The 18,115-nt window shown below is 41.7% G+C and overlaps 1 protein-coding gene and 1 long non-coding RNA gene across 9 annotated transcripts in view; one reads left to right on the plus strand and one right to left on the minus strand.

Moving 5' to 3' along the window:
• Nucleotides 1-18,115, minus strand: part of RAD51B (RAD51 paralog B) — a 431,141-nt gene that overhangs the window by 88,087 nt on the left and 324,939 nt on the right. The window lies entirely within an intron of this gene.
• Nucleotides 3,548-18,115, plus strand: part of LOC134551298 (uncharacterized) — a 52,211-nt gene continuing 37,643 nt past the window's right edge. Inside the window, exon 1 of the long non-coding RNA XR_010080556.1 lies at nt 3,548-3,735. This is a non-coding gene — a long non-coding RNA (uncharacterized LOC134551298). The remainder of the gene's footprint in view (nt 3,736-18,115) is intronic.

Raw genomic sequence — 18,115 nt, forward strand, 5'->3', positions numbered from 1 at the left:
ATAGTACTCTGTTTACATACAGGCTCTGTTTACGTGGCAGAGACCCAACAACTCATCAACCTCCTTAAAAGCCATGGGAAGATATGGGAAGCAAGCAGAACAATGTTTGTTTTGACCCCTAACCACTCTGGCTCCACAACAACAACATGGTGAAGACATTTGATCAAAAAGTGGACTCCAGTAAAGTAACTCTTGTCCTTGCCAAACACTAAATCTTAGTCCCTTTGGAAGGCTCTCCCTGGAGTCCATAGTCATACCCAGACAAGCAGGATGTTCCACATCTGAACACTCTCTGTGCCTTGTCCTTGTGCTCTCCAGGCCCTTACTTTTTGGGAATTAGAGCCTGGGGAGGTCAGAAACCCCAGTCACACGAAATGAAGCTGTGGCAGACAGCCCTAAATTATTAATGTCTTTAAATACTAAGTGCACTTGGCAACAATTCAGCCTCCAGCACACAGGCTGTGCACCAACATGGCCCCAAAGGGGTCACAGGAAAAAAACCTCAGTAAGGATTGTGAAGCAGCAGTTCTGTTTGCATTGACACATTTGTCTCTCCCCCGGTCAGACAACACACAGAGTCATGAATCACTCTGTTTGAATGATGTCCACTCTTCTCTTACTATTTCAGCCACTCCTTGTCCCTGGGAGACACACAGCAGTCCTAACCAAAGCTCCATTTTATTTACATCCAAGAAGGTAGTCTTGCAAGCTGCGAGATGACCTTTCAACTATATGGCAAGAGAATCATACCTCCACATCTACAATTTTACTTGATTCTGTCACTGGAAAGACTGCAATTCATTAACACATCTCTGTTATGCATTGTTTGATATTTAACAACATCCCTTTAAAACTAACCATATTGACAATTTACTTCTGTAAACTTCCATTTTGTTTTTGATTTAGTTTTACCCCCCTATGACATCCTACCTCTGGCTCCTCACTACTACCACAATTGGCCTGCCAATAACAACTCCAATACTGTGTTTATTAACCATTTGCTGTTTTCACGCAGCTTTAATTGTGTTTCAAGAGGAACTGATGCTGGGTTTTGCTCCTGTTTCAACATTTGGCGAATGCATGAAATTCCACATGCTGTAGGAAACAGGAAGAAAGATTTAACTTCAACTGCTTAGAATGTACATGCACAAACAACACAATCCAAGTACATGCTCCTCCTGTTTACCTCCTCCAAACCTCAATATTTCTGTTCTCTTTCTCTGCCCTTCTGGGGATGTATCTCTTTCACTTCTGCTCATCCCTCTCCCACACCCACAGGCATGCACTGATTTGTTATTGCTAGGTCACTTGTGATTACAGCTCTGGATACACTAGTTTATTGCAGGGCTGTCCCTGGCTTCATAGGCTGTTTGCTGGTTTGTTATTATATTGCTGAAGCCTCATTCTTGCAGTTTGCTGCCTTTCACATACACCACCACAACACATTTAATTTGAAATGGCCAACACAAAAATTGACTTGGGGTTTGCAAACAATTTGAAAGGGAATGAGGGAAAAGGGGGTTACAGATCCTGGAAATGCAGCCTCCCTGCCCTGCCTGACTTCTCTGAGTGTTTGCCATTTTTGCTGTGATACTGGAATAAAAAGCTTCAAGTGCCACAAAAGCAGCGTGACTGTTTGCTTTGCTTGGCTGCAGAAACTCAAGCACAGCATATTCATCTGGGAAGCTGCTAGCTGGGGTTGGGGAATGATGTGCTCCAGTTACCCCCTGTTACCAGAGCTGTGAGAGCCTTCTCCCTTATGAACCAGCAGCACATTTCCATTTCCAACTGGATGATTGATGCATAAAGATGAAATTGAAGTGCATCATGTAATAAACAACTAGCTACCAAATGTGCTCCAGGTTAGCACATATACACTAGAACACGATTTGTGTTACAACATCTATTTACTGGGATGATGCTAAATTTAACTGTTATATTTAAATTACAATAATTCCTCAGATTTGGACTTAAAACTATCCAGGTAGGAAGAGTCATGCTTCTTATCTAAGTGCTAAATAGTGTATTAGTTAGCACATGTTGTAAGATGTTGGAATTTTTCAGTGTAAGTAGTTCCAATTGTGTTTTAATACACCCTGGCTAGTCAGGCTTAATTTTCTACCTCTGGACAGGGTTTTAAAATATGCTTTCAACTGTAACCAGCTGTGATCACACTAAGGGCAAAATAGCCTTTAACCATGTGTTAGTCAACAAAGACTGGGATATTGTGTCCAGTTCACTGCATACACTGCAAGAAAGACATTTGCAAGCTGAAGAGAAGTCCAGTGGGGGGACCCTAAAATGGTTAGGGGCTAGCATATAAGAAAGGGTGGGAGAGCTCAAATTCTTCAGTCTAGAGAGGACAAAGGCAGGAGAGTTGGTGTAAGAAAACAAAGTATTTGAACTTTATTATTTTAATGAAAATGCTGGTTAAGAAGCAAAATTCAGATGCTTTTCTGAAGATAATTTTTCCACTAGGATCTGGAATAACTCACTTCACACTGAATGAAAACCAGTCATTTGATTTTTGATTCTTTTTTCTTATACGGAAACCAGCCCAAATGACCTGGAGAGGAGACCCTGTACATAACACATTACCAGCTTCTACAAGGAGCTCATTCATATAGTATTAACAACAGAAATTGTTTGAAAGACTGAACTTTCTGCTTGGTGTCATCAGTTCTCAGTGAAATAGGCATGGCAAGGTCGACTCTGATTACCTATTAACTGTGAACACAAAAGACAAACCTCTCTAACTCAGCATGGAATCAGTCAGCTAACTAAATAAAGTAACTACTTATGTGCAATGCGGTCTTGGTCAAGTCACTCAAAAGCTTACCACCGGAGATTATGGTTCTGCACCAGTGGAAATTAAAATAACAGTTGGCTTATGTGGTACAGCTCTGGCTATGCATTCCCATTCTTCCCTTACACCCAACACTACACCTTTTACCAAGCTGTTTCCCTGATCCCTGGTCAACATAAAGCTCACCTAACAAAAATTAACATGGTCTTTGGTACTAAACAGCATCATCATAATAGCTAAAGCTATAGGCAAGAAATAATATTTAATTTCAATTTCCCATTTCATTTTAGACAGCTGCAATTTTCCTCAGATTTGGGAGTTGTGGGGATTGTGAAGTTTTGGAAGATTCAATAAAGTGATTGTTCTTATATGCAAAATAAAATTTCAACATACTTTCCCTGTTACTGCCTGTTCACATTCCTTAGGAAAAAGCTGAAGTGAAAATTAATGAAATTCAGTGAATGTTTGCTGGAAAATGTTTACTTTTTAACAAAAATATAGGCATGTCATAACAATAACTTAGAATGTAATACAGAAAGCATTTCAGCTATTTTTTATAGTCTTAGATAACATTATGTAATTTGTTACTCAGATGTCATTAAGCTAAAAATAGAAAAAGAAATTACTAGACATACCAAATATAAATTATTAAAACATCCCTTTCCCCCTGGTAGGATCCAGGATTCTGACCCTGCTAAGACCCTCAGTCTGGCAAGTAACTATTGCAAGTTCCAGCTGCACCAAAGCGCTCTCTCTCTATGCTTGAGTCCTCTTGCAGACTACAGTGATCTGCACAAGCCAATTTTTTTCCTCTCTATCTGGGATCTGGCAATGGCTCCATGCAACTTAACTGCTCTCTCCACCAGCCTTTTCTCCAGGCTGTGTGTTGACCTGGCAAATGCTTCTAGCTGTAAGGAGATGAAAAGAAGGTAAGGAAAAAATAGGGAAAAAAGCACAAGCTCTGCAGATGAAAGTCTGAGGCAGTGTTTTCCTTTCCAAAGTGCTGCTACATTCCCATAAGCTTGTGGTTTCCTGCATTCTGTTAGAGGGCTTTTTTTCTTTTTCTTTTTCCTTTTTTTTTAATCCTTCTGGTGATATCTGAAGAGGGAAAATGTCCAGCACTAACAGGGGGCCTTTTGTTCTATTCGTTTCTAAGTGGACTTTAACCCAGTTACTACACACTGAGTCACTGTAGAAACAAATAAAATAAAAGCTCTCTGTTTTGTCCCTCTGGACAGGTCAGGGACATGTTAAGTTCTGGTCTCCCTTTTCTACTTTTTGGAAGCAGTACCAGACCTGGCATTGCACTGCAATAATAATGAACATAGTTTATGGCTGTCGTTTTTTATATGTCCTGGCAACCCCTACAGAGCTGATATTCTAATAAAGCTAGCATTTCATTAAAAAAATAAACGCACAAGGGGCATATCTTTAGGTAATGAGATGAAATTAAATAAGAGAAAGGCTGGAGACCAAGAACTGGTAAAGATATGTACAAGTTTGACATATATAGGTGCACATCAGAGCTATTTTTGTACCTTGTCAGATCTCAGATTCTTAATAACTCACAGAAATAACCACTTGTTTCTGAATATGACTGCAAGATTCACTCAGGCTGAATTTTAGGCTGAATCCGAGGGTTGAATTTCAGTCACTTGTTGCAGTTCTGATTGCTATGACAAGTTATATCCTGTCACCATACATCAATTTTAGGGTAAATCATTATCTATTCAGATTCCAACCACCTACATTAAAACTTCTAAAAGAAAAGCATCCTGGGGCTTACTGATCTCTGGAGGATCTGGAAAATCTGTGTACAAGAGGATTGCTCCTCCTCTTTTCTCCTTCTCTCATCAGCTGGCTTTCCATGAAAATCTTTTTAACTCTTTAGTGTCTCCTTATTTATGAGCTCTCAGCTCTGGCAAAACACCTGCCTGTTGTGGCTGGCAAGTGCAGAAGCTGGCTATAAGTTTGCTTTTGCCCCCCTTTTGTTTCCTTGCTACAGCTGGGTATGCAGTTGCTTATCTAAAACCACTGATTTTTTTCCAACAGCCCTCTTCCTGGTTCAGTTTGATTGTAAGGTAGGAAAGTTTTACACTGAGAAGTTAGAAGGAGGAAGAAGGACTAGTAGGAAGTACTTAGTAGCAGTAGAAATATGTTTTTCAGCTGGGCAATGGGTGGTCATGCAAAGCTAGGACAGAGGAACTGCAGCATTTAATAGAGAGGATTTTGTACAAGAAGATGACCATGCAGTGCTGCATAGAGAACCAAACACAGGTAATACCAAGACTGTTCTGGGTCATGGGTGTGAGTCAGTAGTTTCACATGTGGCTGGGCATGGGAGGACAGGGAGCACAGGGCCAGAGGACTGTACCGATGCCAGAGCTGGGGTGCAGAGTCAGGACTGAGCTCAGCACCATGCCAGGCCTCTTGCTGCTCCCTTTTCTCGCTTCTGTTTCCCAGCAAAATTGTCACCTTACAGTCACAGCATTCTACCTGGCACAAATGGCATCTGTTCCCACACCTGCTCAGACCTGTGTGGGAATACTGCCCTAGGTGCTGAGGTTTGCTGGAGATGTACTTTGGTTGTGCCTCCTTCTCCTGGTTTGATTTCTTGTGCCAGTTTTGATGTTCAACTCCAAAACAGTCCAGAAATGGTTGGTGAACCTCTTATGCTGTACCAGAAGAGAGCTTCTTTTGGCTTTTCACTCTTATTAAAAGAGTAAAATGCAAAGCAAATGTAAATTGAATTATGAACTGTTATGCTATTGACTTCTTAACACACTCCATTCTGTCTGCAGAAACTTATGAGTCTACACACAAGCCACAGCAAGAGCCCAGCAAACCTCCGTGATTGTGGTGCTACTTAGTATCATTATTCTTACCTAACTTATCTTCCCAATAAGACCAGAATATGGTCCAGGTTTAGCACAATTTGTGAGTGTAGGTTGCTGCATTACTCTTTCCTTGTCAGAGTAACAGCAAGTGAAACACAGACAGACTCTCTCTGTACCTTTTTTCTTCCTACTACAATATCAATGTTTCACTGGGATGGTCCTCACATCATTTGGGCTGATATTAAAAAAAAACGCAAAAGAGATTCCATCCCAACTAGAGATCCGGATGGGTTTCAGAACTTGTCAAGAGCAAGTAAAGCAGCAAAACATTCTGAAGTTCACATATCAGATTCTCTGGAACAGGTTCCAAGCAAATTCATGTTCATTTCTTGGCTGAATACTACTTGAAACAGAACTAAAATGGTGAACATGGGGAGAAATTTGTGATCAGCAGAAGTGAAACATCTGTTTTACCAGACACAACTGAACTCCAGATGTTGTCAAAATCACATAATTCTACAAGTGCCAATCTCTTTGTGGGTTGCTCTGAGAAAGGTCATGTCACTGAACTCTTGGTGACTGAATGGCTTTTGTCCTGGAAAACCCACTCCCAGATGTGCAGTGCTTGCTGGAGTTTGATGCAATTTGCTTTGTTAACTTAGGCAGAGAGAAGAAAGATATCACAATGAGATACCCCACTCTGAGAGTAAGGTGGTCTCATAGATCCCGCATGACTTGCACTTATTTTCATTCCTGTTGAAACCTGTTGGACATGCTCACTGCTATAGGATGTTGCCTCAAGCTGACAGTAAGATAATCAAATACCTTTACCTCAGCCTGGTTGGTTCACAGGAATAGCACTCTTTAATATAAGTCCAGGTTAGAAATCAGAGTAAATGCTGACACTGTCTTTATGTTCCTCTGGAGGACATCATGCTGAGAGTAGTACTGGCCTAGATTGGTGTTAAAGCATTATTCCATGCCAGCAAATAACATAGACAAAACATCTGAACTTCCTCTCAGTACAGAGTTCTTTCCCATTTCTGGGCATGAACAACGGGGCTCCTCAGTCATTTTTTTGCCTCTTAACCTTTGAGTCCCTGACTCCAACAAAATGCTGACCATCAATGTTGGAAGCACTGTAATGCTCTCATCACGTGTCATCTGTTTCCCTTCTCTGTTTCACACATAGAGTGTGTAGGCCGTGTTTGTGCATGTGACAGAGGGAGGAGAAATGAATGACACATGATCTGGGGGTTACAGTGAGACACGACCTGCATCTGCTTCGGGACACAACGGCAAGGCACAAATGAGTGCAGTGAGTTTGTATGACATGGAGGCACAGGACTATGCACACTACCAGGCAGCCCTGTGAAGATGTCAGTGGAATTTATTTTCTTTTGTAAGAGCTGTTCTCCCTGCCATATTTTTCTTTTTTTGGTCACAACTCTACTATTACTTTGCAAGAGGATAAGATTTTCAGGGAAATCTCTTGACACTATAGATACTAGGAAAGCCTAAGAATTTTCTGATGCAGAGTGAAAATGCACAGCAGTAACATGCAACACATTATATATAAATTAGAAAATGTGTTTAAGCAATAGAGTAATATAACTTGCATCCATCTGTCATTCAAGAAGGGATGCACAAAAGAGTCTGTCACTTATTTCAGGAGGGTGATCAGTGGGTCTGCCTGGGAACGTACTTATTTACAAAAGGACACATTACGGCTTTAGAGCTTGTTGGAGTGAAGCAGGCTTAAATGTGAGTGTGCATATGAATTGTTCTATTTTATAACTTGTAAATTCCTCTTTCTGATGTACTCCACCCTCCAATGACCTTTTGCTCAGAAATTAACCTAATCCTCACAGAAACTGAGCTTCCCTGATTCATCACGATCACAAACAGCTGTTTTCTACCTATTTGTCCTGAGCACAAAACTTCATTTGCCCTTTTATTTTCATAACTACTGAAGTCAGTTTATGATGAGTTTTACCAGTTGCTTACAGCAGGTTGCACTGCCTACATTTAGTAAGTAGTATGGTCAGGTATGAGGTCTAAAAAGATTTTGCATCAACAAACAAAATTAAAAAGTGCAGAAAGCGATTTGAGCAGAAGACTGAATTTTTGCTGAGACCTTTGACAGTAGATTCATTGGTTTCCAGCTGATGAGACAGACTTTCAGCTCCTTGCTGGCTTTATTCTCCCGTGATCTGAAGGCATTTGGATAGTGCATTTTAAACCAATTGGTTGTTTTCTCAGAGTCCACACAGAGGTCCGGGAGAAAGGAGAGTATCTCTCTTGCTAATGTTAGCCAGACAATGGCAGCTTAACTGTAAAGCCCCCTAAAAGAGAATAAGCCTATTGTGTCCCCAGTGCGTTTCCCACATTTCAAAGGCCACTAAGTAGCACCAGCATCTTTGCCTCTGGGTTACTGAGAAGACAGACTCCTATGCTTATTAAATGATGTCTTTCCCTAATGATTTGAAACAAAAAAGGCACACACATACAAAACCAGAGATGTGCACATTTAAGGCTTCTCCTGCCATAAGGTCAAACACATGAAAAGACACAAAAAAGAGTTTGGTCCCAAGATATCAGAGTAATCCACTTGCCCATCTCTCCCACACTGGCCCTTACTCTATTTTCTGCTGCGAGAGCCCCCGATTCCTGCACAATTAAGCGCGGCACCAATGGCATTTCTGCTACTGCTCCTTCCACTTGGCTTCACTGCTGAGAAAGGAGCTTGTTCAGCGGGGAGGCGGGCACTGCTGCCTGAATAGTCTCTGAAGCATTCATTATCTCCTGCCTAATTACATGGCCGGCATAGTGGTGGTGTTGTGGGAACATTGCATCACATTAATCAGCAAGGGGATGTGCCAAGATGAAAGGGTCCCCTTGTGTCTGCTCTCTGCTGTGGAAAATGGGCAGAAGGGTGGGGGAAGGAGCGGGGTATTTATCAAGTGGCAAGTAGGGAAGGCACAGCGGGTGCCCCCCAGCTTGGCCTGGCCAAACCGCCATCTTGCCAGGTCAGTGCTTTTGCAGCAAATACACCTTTTGTGTTCACGCATGTTGAGGGATCAATAGCTCCAGAGGCTAAAATCCTTCACCACAGCACAAGTATGAGCAAGAGCTGTAAGGCAACACACCATTCAGTTGTTACTAACTCCAGGAGGGGATGGGAACTGGTCCTCCATAGCCTGTCCTGCCCTTAGCCCTCTCTCATTAGAAATAGGATCACCTGTTAGAACAGGCTCAGATTCAGCTGCAGCCTGGCCACAAGGCTTCACAGAAAGTCGCTGGCCCTCAGAACACTCTCCAAACGCATTTGTCTCCAACAGTTTCCAAGTCAAATGTTAAATAGTAGCTGTGATGGGGCTCCTGAATTGAAGTCAAGCTGGTACAAAAGCAAAAATTTCATTTCCCAAAGCCTGCTGGTGAGAATCCCAGTTCACCCACATAGTATAAAATTTAAATGGACTCTTGAAATCTGAGAAGAGATCTCATTTCCTCCTATCTTTGTCCCACTTGCAGGACATTTGAAAGGCTTTGTGAGGCTTTGCATAGATGCTCCTCTGTGTAATGGGGCTGGGGGGAGGGTTGAGGCATCCACACTGTGGTTGTTTGGCACCCTGCAAAATACTGGGTCAGACTAGAATACAAAATGACAGTCCTTGGCTGAGCTGCTTATTGCTGTGAGATGGAATAGCAGCACTCTAGACAGAATAGAGAAAGGTAATGGAAAAATGAAGACACTACAAATGCAGTTCTTTGCATCTGTTAACCTCTCCTATTCTCTTTTGATTCGATCAGTTCACATCAACCCTCTTTAAAATCCTCCAAGCACAGGCAGCAGCTCATGCTCTACTCTCTTCCCTTTTGGCTTCCTGCAGGCTTTCTGTCCTTCACTGCTTTTCTGCACTTGAACTGTGCTTCAGGTTGAATTCAATTACTTGGAATGGAAGTGCCTTGCCACCAAACCCCATTGTTTTTGCAATGCATCTGGCTTATTAATGCAGACTATTAAAGCCACTTCAGAAGCAGATTTACTGAGATGCAGATAAGTTTATCTGCCACAAAGTAGGTGTGAATGCCACTTAGTCCCGCAGTGACTGTTGCCAAGTCCTCCTACTGGCATCCCATGCTGTTCTGCGGACAACTGGGGCAGCCTGCTTATCTGTGTGTCTGTGTGCCACCTGTTGTGCTGGAGTCACCCTGACCCAGTGCCACCTTTCTATTCAAATACTATGGCCTAGTCAGGTGGTGTTCTTGGGTTTCAGCACACAGGGGGCATTGCTTATGTAATGCCAGACAGGCCTATACTAACAGATTTGACTTCATTGCCCTCTGGTGAGAGGAGTATATACAACAGGGCGCTTTTTTTCTTTTTTTTTTTTTTTTTCTTTTTTTTTTTTTTTTTTTCTTTTTTTTTTTTTTGGGGTGGGGGAGAACAAATGAGACCTGCCTTGGTTACAAGTGACAATCAAACTGAAGATGGGAAAACTTCTGGTTTTCGTGTCATATATAACATAAACAGAGTTTATGGAGCCGGTCAGGACATTTAATATAGCAAAGCTCCAGGTATCATCTCTCCATCTTGGGCTTTTACTGATTACAGCATTGTTCTGGTTCCCCTCTGCTTCTTGATCTTTGGGCACAAGAAAAATGAATGTCCACTGAGATACTGTAAATCCAGCATGGGGACTGCATGATCAAGGAGCTCACTTAGTCCCAATGCCATAATTCCTGTTTCACTCTGGTTTCCATGCTGGGGATCTACAGCAGCTAAGAGCATCTCAGCATAGTTTTTACATTTGCCAGGTTTGAACAGAATCCTTCCTCTGCCATTTGGGCACAACATCCTTTAAAGAAATTAAATTAGTGTATATTCACTTTCTAGCTCCTCTCCTTTGTCAAGTCTTTGGGTGACCACTCTGTCTTGAACACAAGATTCTTGGTACTTAATTAATCTTTCCCTCAAGTCACCAGGACAGTTGAGCTGTAGCCATTTTCCCAACAGAGACACAGAAATTCCGTAAGATGGAGAACATTTTTCCAGGCCCACACTCATTAAAGGTTGATAAAAACCATGGGACTGCAATTCCAGCCTCAAGACAAAGCACAGTTTTACCCCCAGTGGTATTAAGGCTACTATCTGAACAACAACTAGCTGTCCCTTTCATCCCACATTTGCCTGACAAAAGTGAGATAATAAACTTTGATCACTGCAATGCTAAAACTGGCCAGTTTGTATTGGAGGAAAAAAGCTTGAGAGATAACATAACGAAAAACTCTGGTCTCTAATCCAACAGGCAGATAAAAAGACAGAAGCAGGAGGAAGAAATCCTATGACATGATACAAGGGAGATAATGACAGAGAAATGTGTCAGACTTTATAATTACTGTTAATGAGGTTAATCTAAGGGCAACTAATCCTGTGGGAGAATATGGTGGATTTGTGATCAAGGCCTTTTCTAAAATACAAGAATCTTCTGCAGTCCTCAATCCTAATGTCTCTACCCTTCTGGGACCCACTGTCCCCCAGCACACAAATGTCTCCTTTTCTCATGCAGCCACCCCAGCAGTGTGCACTTGTCGTGCCTACCCACAAAGGCAGTGGTTTAGCACTGGCAACTTGTACCCCAAGCAAGAAGCAGGTTTTTCTCCTGACTGCACAGGCACGAGCTTGTGTGTGCACTGCAGTTTGATTTGAAAAGTGCCTTTTGACTTGTGTTTTGCCACCACTGCCAGTTACTCCAGGAACTTGAGTCAAGCCACTGGGAAGACCAAATGCAGATGCAGATGAAGCGCTGTAGTGGAAGTCTGGAGTAAAAGCTAGTTCAGTTTCCATCTCCTCCTCTTTTTCATGTGCCCCGCTCACTGCCATATTTATGGTGGCTATGCAGGACATTGCTACAGCAACTTCCGTGTAGTAAACATTGTGCAAATCACAGTGTTACTACCAGTTTTAGGAATGTAACTTTGAAATCACTCTATTTTCTAGAGGCAGCAGAAAGGTGATGGTACAATTACAATTCCATGGGAATTGCTTGTTTTGACACAAAATTACATTGCTTTTAAAGAGGAAAATTGACATCAGAAACATTCCCCCTTCCAGCAGAGAGAAGGAAAATGAGGCAAGTGGCTGCTCCACACAAAGCTGTCCAGCCCTGAAATGGAAGTCTGTCCAAAGGTCTACAGGCTTCTGGGTCACATCTGCAAAGCCCACAACAAATTCCAACACAGTTGAGTTCTGTTTCACAGTTTCACCCTCACACTTCATGTGACAGCTTTCTTTACAATCCCACAGTACCTCTTTCTCACCTGGAAATATAATTTCTGGCTAGTTTTTTCCCTTGTCTTGCTCTCTGGTTTCCAACGGACTGTTAACTGAGAACCTCTTCTCTCCCTTGTATCTATCTTCCTGTTAACCCTGCTTTAGATATTCTATGACAAATAATAAAATCAAACTTCAACTGCATGAAAAAACAACTCAAGCAATTTGATGGTGACTGCAGCATTCGTGCCTATCTTTCACTGATGCCAAAGGTGATTGGAATTTTTAGTAATTCAATAGATAGATATGTGAGGTTATTTGATTTAGTATTTAGCTGTAACATGTTTTTAAAATACTCTGCAGCTAAAAAATGTAAAGACCACACCATATGTTTCTTTAGGGTAAATGAAACAACTTCTTCTAAACCAATATGCTCATTGCTGTGTAATTATCATATTTTTAACACTTTGCTGCAAGTTCCATTTAAAGGAAGTTCTTATCCAACAGCTCTGTGGTAATTTTTAAGTAAATCCCCTCCCTCCACATGCCCACACTAACACCAACGGGGCTTACAAGGAAATCCCAACAGGCAGACTGTTATTCAGTGTATTTCTGCATTTCTAAGGCTCATCGACCTTTCTTTTGTCAGATAAAAGCTTCCCATCTCTTTAAGCCCTTCATTCTTGCAATGGTCCCACAGAAAAGTTGACATCCTTGGCAAGGAGAGTGAAAAGCAGATTGTCTGCCCTTCCCAATAGGCCAGGCTGGAGTTGTTTTAGCCTGTTTAAATCTCTCCCCTATTTATATGCTAATGTTCTGGTATCAGCAGAAAGTATAAACAGTGTTGTTTACAGCTCCCTATAGTCTGTGAGCACCAAGCTGCCAGGAGAATACTGTGTACTGGGCAAAGAGATATATTTACTGAAATTAAAATGGCCACTTCTAAGACCATGAGAAACAAAACTGTAAAAATGCAGTGTCAGCCAACAATATAACATACAAAACAGGACTGGCAAGAAGCCATTAACCAGGGGGTCAGCCATAGGCTCTGGGGAGCTAAGAGATTTTTTTAATATTTAACAGGGACAGATCTGGGGAGACCTTCAGCACAGAGACCTCTCAGAAAAGAGAGCATCAAGTTCCTTGGCAAGGCAGCTTACATGCTCCATTTGCTATTATTGCAGATTTTTGTTAGTGGATAATGGCTCAAAGCTTGGCTCATAGGTCTCCTGGATCCTGAAGTGAATTAAATGCTCCTAAGGAAAACAGCATGGTCTAAGGGAGCAAGCACAGGAATTCCTGAGTTTAGATCTTGTCTCTTCAGTTTGTGGTGACTCTTCACCAGTAGAGCACTAGGTCCTAGCGGTAACAGCAAAACCAGGCAGCAGTAAGGATGTACAACAAAGAGGGTTGTGCAATGTCAAGCTCTCTGAACATTAGGGCACAGAGCTTGTGTCTTCTTTACATTAGTCAACAAAATGTTGACAAGTGCAATGGTACTCTGTGTTCAAATCCAGGGAAATACCTGCTCCCATTAGCAATGCTTTATCTTCCATTAAATAAATATTTTAATGATTAAAAAAAGTCCTTGTTTACCACAATACCTGTTGTATGCAATTACTGAAAAAAGATGCCAAACTGGTTGACCTCACAATCCTTATGATTTTCTACTGAAAATCAGAAAAAGATGGGGCAATTTAACTCATGTTCTCCTACTATATATGTTTCAAATCTCACCATGTGAGATTCAGCATTCTACTTTCAGGAGGAAAAATGCAGCTTACTTCAGTGAGGGTTTCTGTGGGCCCAGGCCACACAGGCCAGTGGAGGCACATGCAGTGTGTGCACTGACAATACTGCACTCTGCTCACTTTTGAGACTCCAGTGGCTGGACAACCAGTCCTGCTTGTCTCCGCGATCCAAAGCCACATCACATCCCCCAGTACCACTGACTCTCTTGCTAGGCAGTCCCAGACAAGGTAACAACACAGGACTGAGTCTTTTTTTAGCTCTCACAGTCCTGCAAAACCAGTGCAGAGGCACTTGGGTAGAACAACATGTAACTGCTTGGCTGTTACTCGAGTAGTGTACATATACTGCAAATAAAAGGAAGTCCTCCACTCAATAACTTTATATCAGCACCACTAGATTGCTGAAAGGGTAAAATGCCAAGAGAACCACTTGCAATGGCATTCTGCCTTATCAGAGCAGCACAGTCACAGAAAGAGTCTGAGGTGGTGAACAATGAGAGTATAACACTGTAAAGGATGTGCTTTTCTTCCAGATGGAATTCAGTTGCTAAGTGCATCAAGAGGATTTACAGCAATCCTTTGCTGTAATAACTAAACATAGGCCTGCATGAAAATTCTACATTCGGCTGTGGCACACTGGCTAAACTACTCTGTCTCTTCTAGTTGTGTGCTCCCAAAGAAGGAAACAGTTCATTTCTGCTACTATAGTACATCTGAAATTAAGTAGTAGTCTGCCAAATTTTCCAATGCAGAAAATTTTTCTGTCTTCTGAGTCAAAGTAATCTCCATGTGGTCTTGCACATATTACTTACGTCATCTTTTAAAGAAACTTAATCTAGCCAGTCTTGAGCTTTGAAGTTTTGCTGTACATTGGTAAAGGGTTAAGACTACCCAGACTGCATCAGGTGCCCTGCACACATTACACCCTATATTTTGCAGGATTACAAGTGCTTATCAACAGTGCAAATAAACCAGCTCAGTGCTTTTATTCCTCTCAAGACTGTCTGAAATGCATTTGTTTCTAACAATCGACAGCTAAACCACTAAACCAGGTAGGGATGATGTGTGTTGGAGCCAGTTTGAGCTCCAGCAGCAGTTTCTAGATTTCCTTCCATTAGTTATTATTAATTACTGTTCACTAAGTACCAGCAGTAAGAGACAAATACAGGCAGCTCCATAGCAAGGGGTTAACTTTTAAGTAAAAGGAATATTGATTAAAACCCTAGTATGAACAGTAAGAGACATCTTAAATCCAAAGCCACGAGTTGGGATTGTAGTGTTTGTATTTTTGGCATCTGTGTCTGAAAGATGACAAAAAGGCACATAAGTGTTTTTAAGAGTAGCTGGGTGTTTTGGTCAAAGAGAAAGCTGACACATCTAAGTTTAGGTAGAGAGAACTGTAGATGTACTTCTTAGAGATGCATCTACAGAAATAATAATAAAGAAGAGTCTAGAATGTAGTCTTACATAATTCATTGCTGCTTGGACATGGGCCGGGAGGGAACTATGGAAAAAACAGCCCATAAAGATGCCAATAGTTTCTAAGCAGAAACATCTGTTGAGGTCTTAAAAACGGTCAGGCCTGCAGCAAGCTCAGCAACAGGAAAGTCTGCAGTTGATCACTCCTACCCTCATCAGTCCCATGAGCTCCCACCCCTGGGACTGGATCAGAGCTTGGAAGATAGCTGACACCATGAATCAAACACAGCTTCTTTCTTAAAGGGGAAAACGGGAGGAACAGAGAACCAGGATGGGCATCAGGGGAAAACAAATTATTATTTGGAATGGAATATTCAGGAAGAGTTACAAAAGAGTAAGGGAACATGCAAGGGGAGACCCAGTGGCTTATCCACTCTGTCCCATGGGGTACATATACACTGAATTTCCATTGCTCTGTCCAATCTAATTTTAAATGTCTCAAGCAAAAGGCCTTGCTCCCCTTGGGAGGCTATTGCAAAATCTCACAAATCATCTTTGCCTTTTACACGACTGCCTCTTCCCTTGCAATAGTTCATTTAATTTTGTTTTCTCTTGATATTCAACAATGCCCCTAGACATACCAGTTCCAAACAGCAATTTCTTCTTCCTGAAAGCATTTGTCCTCCTTTGTTGTCTTCTCTCAAGAAAGAAGTTATCTTAAAAATATCTGTGGAGACTGTATTTTGTTCATCTCTGCAGGATCTGCATTTGCCAACAGGAAGGGAGCATGGTTTTGCTGGATCTTACAAGGATCAATAACTGGGGGGCCTCAACTGCTATACTACAGGAGGTGTATACATTGGCAAAAGTTCTTATAAAGCAGGGTTGTGAGCATTCTCTTTCCCATCTCTAATCATTTCAGGTGCCAATTTTGACTAATTGCTCATGGTAAAACTTCTTACAGAATGTGAACATTTATTGACCAGGAAGGCCAAACTTCAATCAATGACAATAGGTTTTAACTACTGGTCCTTAGGTGGAGATTGCATTTTTGCTGCAAATGCAAAACTCCAGCAGCCTGCCATATCCATGGGAGTGCGCAGTAACCCAGCAGTGAACTTCTGAGTTTGCAAAGGATTCTACTCTAGAGTTAGTGGTGACTGAAAGACTATGCAACCTACACTTCATTTCTCAAAAAAGGGTAGTATTTGAGTGCTTGGTACTTTGGAAGTATTCACCCAGCACTTTTGAAAATCTAAGCAGAATCTTTTCGCTCTCTTAAAACTAATCACTAACATTTTCCTAGGAGTAGTTGTTCTATATAAATTCAGACTGAAGGATCAATATATGGCTTAGACTGGAATTCTTGGTGTGAAATTACCCATGCAGTCCACAACCAGCACCTCCATAACAATAACAGAAGTGAGCAGAGTAGCGGTTAAAGCGTTCAGATGTTCAAAAACAAACTCTGCACTTCACAGTATTCATCAGTTTTCTGATTTTGACCTGCTCTAGACCTGCACTCCAAAATGGCACAGTGTGATTTGCTTCCTGGTGCAAAGTTCCCAAGTTCTCACACTGAACATCAAAGAAAGCTTGCTGCTCAAGGAATCTCTCCCAGCCTACCTGGCTCCCTGCTCTTCTTCCCCTCCTTTTGTTTTTTTTTTTTTCATTAGATTAGCAGCTTTGAACAAGAAACTATGACACTATCTAAAGCTCCCAGGATCCATTTATCAGTCTGTAAGATATTCTCCACCTTCATACTTGCTTTCTGGCTATGTCCATAAACATTGTATCAGGGAAGAGTTTTGTGTTAGTGAACTTGTTCATATTTATAATTGTGAAGTCAGCTGGATAACTTACTATTAATGGTGGGACAAATAACATTACTAGAAATAATGGTATCACAGTTTTTCATGTCATGAAGCTCAAAATTACTGATCAAAAGGCCTTATTAGTAGCTTGGCTTCCCTTTCAGGTGTGGAGCAAAGTTGTGACATTGCATGTGAGGCACTGGATGACTTCAAAGACTGAGAAACAAAAAGGCTTAGAAAGCATCTTGCATCCTGCTATTGCTCCTGCAGATTTCTAACCAGTCTTAACCAGCTGCCTACATCCAATCTGGTCCCATGAAGCCCCAGTTCCCTGCAGGTCCTCTGGCAGCACACAAGAAGGGAATGGTCTCCAACAATGCATGGGTAAAGAGAACTTTTAACTCAATGTTAAGCCTCTTAAAAAATGAGCTGAGGTTCCTCTGAGATTTTATTAAATCTGCCAGCCTGTGAAATACTGCCCATTGGATCAAAGACACAATGCACCCTTTCTTAGCTTGTGTTGAGCTCTTCATGGATCTCCAAAGGGCAGTAGGGCTGTAATGTCTCATTAGGTCAGTCATTAAATATAAGGAACTGAAAAATTCACCAGAGACCAAGAGTCAGGATGGGACTCTGCCATCCCTTCAGGAGCACAGCGTCTGACCCTTTTAATTCATCTTCCCTCCCTTCTTCCCCAGTACACTGGGAACTACTCACTGTTGCTGATGTATAAAACCCTGCCACGACAACTACTAAAAAGGGCAGCTCCATGCTGGCATTGATCCTGCCTTCATCTCACTGCATTCTTTGTCTAAGAGAACAGAGGCAGGATTAGAAGGCGGTTTAGAGTGCAACCAGGCAGTAAGATTAATAACTGCTCTTAGCTTCATTCATGATCAATTGAGTGTATGTGAATCTGCAGAGGACCTTCTCCAAACAATCAGTAGGGATGGTAGTGGCAGGCACAGAACCAGAAATCCAAAGCAAATTTCAGTGACATAGCATTTCTTTAGGGAAAAATTGTATGTTTTGCTATCTCTTGATCTGCAAATACTGCTCTGCTTGTGTAGGTCTGCTAGTACTTACCCCCAAAGTCTGTTATGCACCCAATCTTACTCCCTAGAAAGTCCTGTAAGAGAAAGTTTGCTATCAGGAGTGCTTTCAGTCAGGCATTTGAAATGTGTCAGCTACTCTTTAAACAAATCAAACAC

This window comes from Prinia subflava, chromosome 5 (assembly GCF_021018805.1).
Source record: "Prinia subflava isolate CZ2003 ecotype Zambia chromosome 5, Cam_Psub_1.2, whole genome shotgun sequence".
Taxonomy (NCBI): domain Eukaryota; kingdom Metazoa; phylum Chordata; class Aves; order Passeriformes; family Cisticolidae; genus Prinia; species Prinia subflava.